The following is a 7,093-nucleotide window of genomic DNA, read 5'->3' on the forward strand; positions in this document are numbered from 1 at the left end:
GATACGGTTCACCACATGCATCATTTCTCTTCCGAATCCAGTCCGAGGATGATTGAAACCCCTCAGGGCAGTCCTCTGTTGGGATTTTCCTTTAGATAATAAATACACACAGCAATGACTCTCAGCAGCTACTTGCCCAGGGCCAGTAACTGCCCTGCACCTGATTTGCATGGCAAGCTTATGAGGTGGGCAATGTTGCCCTCATCCTACAGATGAGGAAACTGAGAACATTTAAACAATGTGCCCAGAGTCACATACCTAGTACAAGCGATGACACCAGCATCTGGCCATAGGACTGACTCCATAGCCTGTCAGAAAGCCAACGGGGCAAGACATCCTCACTGTTCCCGTTAGGAGTATGGAAGTTTCCTTGTACTCACAAAGCTGACTCACGTAGCCTCTGTGGACATAAACCCAAGGGGGCTCACCTAGAGCACCCAAAGCCCCTTCCCCTCATGCCTGGAGACCCACGGACCTCCTCCTCCAGCAGCTCTCGAGAAATCAAAGAGCGGAGCTCTGGGCAAGAAGTCAGAGAATCACCTCCCAGCCCCCGAAATGCCAGACTAGCCACCTGAGAGCTGTCAGACTCTCTAAATTTTAAGCCCTGACTTAAGTCTTTTGAGCTCCGGAACTCCCTTGCTTCTCCATTAATTGAAAAGGCAAAACAAAACAAAAAGGCAGACCTGCAGGAAACGAGAACTCCCTTCCCAGAACACTGTGTCGCTTTGGAAATGCCTGGCCACTGTTTACATTTGCAATCACACCTTTAAAAATCACTTCTTCGCGCGCATACCTCTCCAGCTGCTGTGTCAGGAGGCTTCGCGTTCACCGTGGGCTGCATGGACCCCGGCGAGGGTGCTGGCTGACTCAGCAGGCCGACCGCGAGGACTTTGCAGTTTGTGGTTAACAGCAGCACCCCACGTCCAAAACCTCAGTATTTGAACAGGTGGAAAATAACGCACGCCGGCTTCCAAAGTGGCTCCGTTTCTTAATCCACCCAGAGGATACGTAACACATAAGTGCCACCTGCATTTTTGTATGTTTGCAGTTCTGCGCATCTGGCCCTCTGTTTTTAGAAAAGAAGGGGCGGGGGGGAGAATAGGCTTTGGAATATACAGATAGTTATAGGAAAAATGCAAAGGGACATTTAGAATCATTAGCAAGTTGGATTTCATTTACATGCCTCTGATAATGCTAAGCTTAGACTTCTGAAGTTTAAATACATTTGCGTGGGTGCTTGTTAATTGATAGGAAACTATCCCACGGCCAGAGCCCGAGAGAGTGTCTTCTGGGGACAGTAGATGAGCCCAGGAAAAGAGTCGCCTCAGGTGGCCGCTTGTCCGGTATTATTGTTCAGCGAGAAGACTGGCCCATTTTGAGATTTCTTACATCTGAAGCGAACCCTACAAGCCAGACCTGAGGTTGTGTTCCAACCGTCACTTACATCGAATAGCACGCGGCAGGTGTTTTCTTGGATCCATAAATCGTTGTGTTTGTGACCACCAAGAAAAGGGAGCAAATCTGAACTTCCTTCACAGGAACCTCTCCTCTGTCCCCTCCCTTACTCCCTAGCTTGTTTTACCTTTGTTCTCTCTTTATCAATTCCATGGGTGTGTGTGTGTGTGTGTGTGTGTGTGTGTGTGTGTGTGTGTGAAAGAGAGAGAGAGAGAGGGAGGGAGGGAGGGAGGGAGAGAGGTCCCCATATAGGTAGAAAGAGTAATCTTTTAAGGACTGGCCAGAACCCCTGCTAAGGTCCCAGGCCCCCTGCCGTCTGCCTCCTGGAGCCCACACCTAGTCAGCACAAGCTACCGTAACAAAGTACCATAGACTGAGTGGCTGACAACAGACATTTGCTTCTCACAGTTCTGGAGACTGGAAGACCAAGGTCAGCGTCCCAGTGAGGTCGGGTTCAGGTAACAGCCATCTTGTTGGCTTACTGCCCTGGCTCACCCTCCGCGGGCCCCTACCTGGTCTCAATTCGCATCGATTTGGGGCGAAGTGTAATGCAGGTAAACTCCTTCAATATCACCTTGCACGGCCTGCTCCAGAGGCCTCTTCCCTCCTTGCTTTAGGAAATTGACTCTTTTTCTTTTTTTTGATGTTTATTTTTGAGAGAGAGAGAGAGAGAGAGAGAGAGAGAGAGAGCACGAACGGGGGATGGGCAGAGAGAGGGGGAGACACAGAATCCGAAGTAGGCTCCAGGCTCCGAGCTGTCAGCACAGAGCCCAATGCGGGGCTCGAACTCACGAACCGTGAGATGGTGACCTGAGCCGAAGTCAGACACTTCACCGACTGAGCCACCCAGGTGTCCCAGGAAAGTGACTCTTGGTGGTGGTGTGCTATCCTCTGCTAAATCTCTCGGTTAGAAAAGTCGTATTTTAACATCCTGTAACAGTCACAAGCATCTCCTCAGTGATCGAAGCAGATTATAGAAGAAATTGTTATGGTTCCACATCGGATTTGCTTTATTAAAGTGAATACTCATAGAAAACCCCCAAAAGATGAGGTATTACATGGTAAGGGAAGTAGACTTATTATAAGCGATTCTCATTTTCTTTTAGCCTCTCTGTATGTAACAATTACGTGTTGCAATGACCATGTACTTCCTCTATAATCACAGGAAATTACTGCAAACGTCATGTTCGAATTTTGAAAATAAAATGCAGAAAAGACTACAATGCCATGAGGGCTATCCACTCAAATTCAAGTGATTTGCGTTAAAAGGAAAATAATGCTCATAGATTCCTGTGGTTGACAAACTCTTTCATTATAATGTCTCTTAAGTACGTACAGACTTAAACCTAGTTACAACCCCTTCTCACCGGCAACTGTTATTTCCAGAGGACGTACACAAAGCAATGCCTTCACAGGAACAAACTTCAGATCAATGATATCATTCCATATGACTGATTGCGTTATTTCGCTAAGATGAAATTGCCAGTTCTGGGTTTAATAGTCGAAAAATGTACCAGTGGCTCTTTGTTTAATGTCATTGACTGGAGTACGTTCTATAGCTCGGCTCAATGGAGCACTGTTTGAATCGCCAATGTCATCTTTGCCATAATTTACCCTTTTTTAAATGCACTTTCCTAGTTATTGTTAACTGCCAATCCATTATGTTGACAGGCCAATCATGTATAAAGAATATTCCAAAATGCAATAATAAAAAAAAAAACAAAATATGCCATTGTTAAAAGACACACACACACACACACACACACACACACACACACACACACAATGGGCCCCAGATGGAGTCACTTAGGCTAAGCTCACGTCATCCAACCAAGACTTACAACCTGACCTAATTGCAGGCTCAACCTCTCCCAGGAGTGGAATCTTAAACCAGTCCATCTGGAACTACCCGGTCAGCACCAGTGAGCTAATCCACCTGATAGAAGGTAATCCACCCGGAAGACCTCTGTCATCCCCTAAAGGAAGGTGACCTTGACATCAACAATCCTCTCTTTGCCAGCAACTTCCTTGTCCCACCCTTTGTGCCTCTCAAATCATTCACTTTGTACCCTTCTCGGAATTTCTTTCTATTTGCTCGTGGGCTGCTGCTCGATTCGTGAACGGTTGGCTGAATCCAAAGTGATCTTTAAAATTTACTCAGTTGAATTTTGCTGTGAGACACCCTTTATCGAAGAGTCACTCGTGGCCCCTCTCCTGCAACCTTTCCCCCGAACGCCTGCTGCAATGGGTTCCACGGAAAGTGGGTGAAGTTGCAAACCGGCAGGCACGGCCCCGCGAGCCTGGGTCCTGACGTCTGCACCCCAGGGGTAAGGCGAGCTCCGAACTCACCCGCCACGCTTGCAGACCTCCATGCTGTAAGTAAAATAGGACTTCGTGTCTGGTTGGTGCAGCCTTAATATCAAGTAGGCCTCTGCTCATCTAAACCCAGGACAATCGAAAAGAGTCTCACTCTACAATCTGAGCTCTTTTAAATGATGTCAGATCAAAGTTTTCCCTGGTCACATGACAGGAGAGTGGAGTCTTTGCCTGTGAGGATGATCCTGGGTACAGAGAAGTCTCCCCTTCAACACCAAGACAATGGCAGACGGAAGGACGCTGCCGGGTGACATCGAGCCTAGTATGCGAGACCACAGGGCACAGAAGTGGTGATAAATGTAAGTGTGGGCCTTGAAATAACATGGACAAAGTGGTTTTCTGGAGCATGCCAACTCTGTGCTAATTTTTCTAAAGTATCATTAGTACGGAGAGCAAAACTGTAAATCGTGGAGAACTTGCAGACTGCTTTGAAGTGTCCACAAAATTTATTTTTTAAGCAACCTAACCCAGTCACGTGGCAATGCCGGGTGCTCCTTGGCTCGTGGACATGTGACTCCAATCCCTGCCTCTGTCGTGGAGAATTTCCCCGTGTCTGTGTCTTTGTGCCAAATGTCCCTCTTCTCCTAAGAACAGAAGTCCTTCTGGATTCAGGACCCCACCCTCCTTTGCAGTGGCCTCATCTCAACCTGGTGACCCCAACAACGACCCTATTTCCAAATAAGGTCACATTCACCCGTCTTTTGCAGGCATGGATTTTGAGGGGGTACTGATCAACTCGGTAAAAATAGTAAATGTTTCTTGAGCACCTGCTTACTACATAAGAAATAATTTCATATCACTCGCTCTCCCAAACTTCACATTCCAATGTGAAAGTTCAGAAGCAGGCTCGTACTGTTAGGATGAAGGTCAGCTCTGTGTTCGAGTCACTAAAGGACACGTCGTATTTGTAGGGGCGCCTGGGTGGCTCAGTCGGTTAAGCACCTGACTCTTGATCTCTGCTCAGGCCACAGTCTCACAGTTCATGGGCTTGGGGCCCATGTTGGGCTCTGTGCTCACAGTGCAGAGCCTGCTTGGGATGCTCTTTCCCTCTCTGTCTGCCCCTTCCCCTCTCATGCACTCTCTCTCTCTCTCTTTCCCACTCCCAAAATAAATAAATAAACTTTAAAAAAAAAAAAAAGAGTACATCATAATTGTAAAAGCATGAGTTCTCTTGGCATTTTGCTACATTGGGGGGAAATAGTGGCAGAGCTTTTCATTCATTCCTCATTCAATTAGCATTCTTGAGCACTAAGCTACATGATTTGCATGTATCTTGGGGGAAAAGAATTGCAATATTCATAAGACCCGGTCCCTGCCCTTAAAGCCCTTATTAATTTTTAATAATAATGGGAAGAGCCCCTTCTCGGACCTGGCTCTCAACTCCACTACAAGCAGTAATCTCCCTTCCCCGCTGCAGGGGAAGAAACTCCCTCTTATCCCTTCCATTTAAGGACAGCGGGAATATTTTGCAAGGAAAGCAAAGAGGATGACAGAGAGTTACTTCTTTTTTTATTTTTTTTTTAAGTTTATTCATTTGTGAGAGACAGAGAGAGACAGAGTATGAGTGGGTAAGGGGCAGAGAGAGAGGGAGACACAGAATCTGAAACGGGCTCCAGGCTCCCAGCCGTCATCACAGAGCCCGATGTGGGGCTCAAACCCACCAACCATGAGATCATGACCTGAGCCGAAGTTGGACGCTCAACCAACTGAGCCACCCAGGTGCCACGAGAGTTGCTTTTTTGGGGGTGAGGGGGGCTCTTTTGCAAATGGCACCCACCTCTCAAAGCAAACTCTTCCCCTGGCAAGTCTAGAGTTTCCCCATGAGACAGAGAAGTAAGCCTTACTATTGTCACACAGCTAAAACAGCCATTTTTCCCACTCCAAAAGGGGTGTTGCCCTCCACGTGAGAAGACTTTTAACATGGCCTGAAGTGGGTAGAAGACGTTTGGAGAAGGGGGCAGACAGATCAAAGAGAATGCTTCGCATGTGGGGTGAACCCTGCATAACATCGGGCAGTGTTTCTGACACCTGATGATGTTTGCTTTGTCCCTGCAAACAGCTGTCTTAATTCCTTAATGTTTCCTCCGAGTTGAGTCATTTGAAAATTTAAATAGTGTATTCCCATCTGAGGCAATAATAACCATGAGCAAAACGGGCTTCACCCTCCAGGTAAACGGCTTACTTGTATTTTCCAGTAACAGTTTCTCTCATTCACACTGAAATATAATGTAACGAAAAAAAATTTTTTAGCATTCACCCCTTTCCAAGTACTATCCACAGGATGCTGCCTTGCTTGAGAATTACTGCTTTGACGTGACCTTCGTGGTGTTGAGTTCCCGTAATCAGCGACGGTGACTCCAGACCCGAGAAGAAGACAATGCAGATCAGAGCAGAGGAGGGGGCTGGAAACGGTGGTGGCCAAGCCTATATGACTCTGCGGTCCTGAATCCCCAGCCTTGGTGCAGCTCCAGTACTGAGCACGGAACCTGTCTTCTTCAGACCTCAGTCGCCTCATAAACACGATTAGGGTAATAACCCCTTACTCCCTGTACCGCCGTGACTGTTAGCACCCACTCACCCCCTCGCACGCCTCTTCCGGGGGACCAGGCACCGGGCCTGGTTCCCAGTTCTAAGCAGGAATGCCATGGGTGCCATCCGACATCTCTGAGCCATGTGTTGGGTTAATCTCTCCAAACACATGACCGACTTCGAGTCAGGTCATGATCTCGCGGTTCGTGGATTCGAGCCCCGAGTCGGGCTCTGTGCTGCCAGCTCAGAGCCTGGAGCCTGCTTTGGATTCTGGGTTTCCCTCTCTCTCTGCCCCTTCTCTCCTTGCACTCTGTCTCTATCTCTCTCCAAAATAAATAAACATTAAAAAATTTTTTAAAGAACACAAACGTCTGAGCTGGATTAAGAAGTAAATGAAATGTACATAAAGCCCTTTGTAATAGCCCATTATCCATGTTCGGCTGGTCTCGAGAAAGACACTGGAACAAGAAGGAGAATCCCCGGAGTCTTTGATCCAGGAGAGGCTGGAGGCATTTCCGGGGGTCCCAGGCAGAACCCCACTCAGGCTCTCTATTTAGAAGTTGGCTGTTCATTAAATCCCTCCATGTACACGGCCACCTACAGTGCAATTGCGTTTCTTTTAATTAATGTCTTTATTTCTACTTTTCCAATCAAAGAACCACTTTGGGATATGTCTATAAGAGAATGTCTGGACAGTGTGGACCCCACAGACGTTAAGTCAATATGATAGTGT

At 47.3% G+C, this 7,093-nt stretch overlaps 1 long non-coding RNA gene across 1 annotated transcript in view; it reads right to left on the reverse strand.

The window, feature by feature from the left end:
* The window catches only part of LOC123599684, a 39,248-nt gene extending 38,353 nt beyond the window's left edge, over nt 1-895 (reverse strand). The window contains exon 1 of the long non-coding RNA XR_006713262.1: nt 794-895. This is a non-coding gene — a long non-coding RNA (uncharacterized LOC123599684). The remainder of the gene's footprint in view (nt 1-793) is intronic.
* Between the last annotated feature and the right edge of the window lie 6,198 nt (nt 896-7,093).

This window comes from Leopardus geoffroyi, chromosome C1 (assembly GCF_018350155.1).
Source record: "Leopardus geoffroyi isolate Oge1 chromosome C1, O.geoffroyi_Oge1_pat1.0, whole genome shotgun sequence".
In the NCBI taxonomy this organism is placed as follows: domain Eukaryota; kingdom Metazoa; phylum Chordata; class Mammalia; order Carnivora; family Felidae; genus Leopardus; species Leopardus geoffroyi.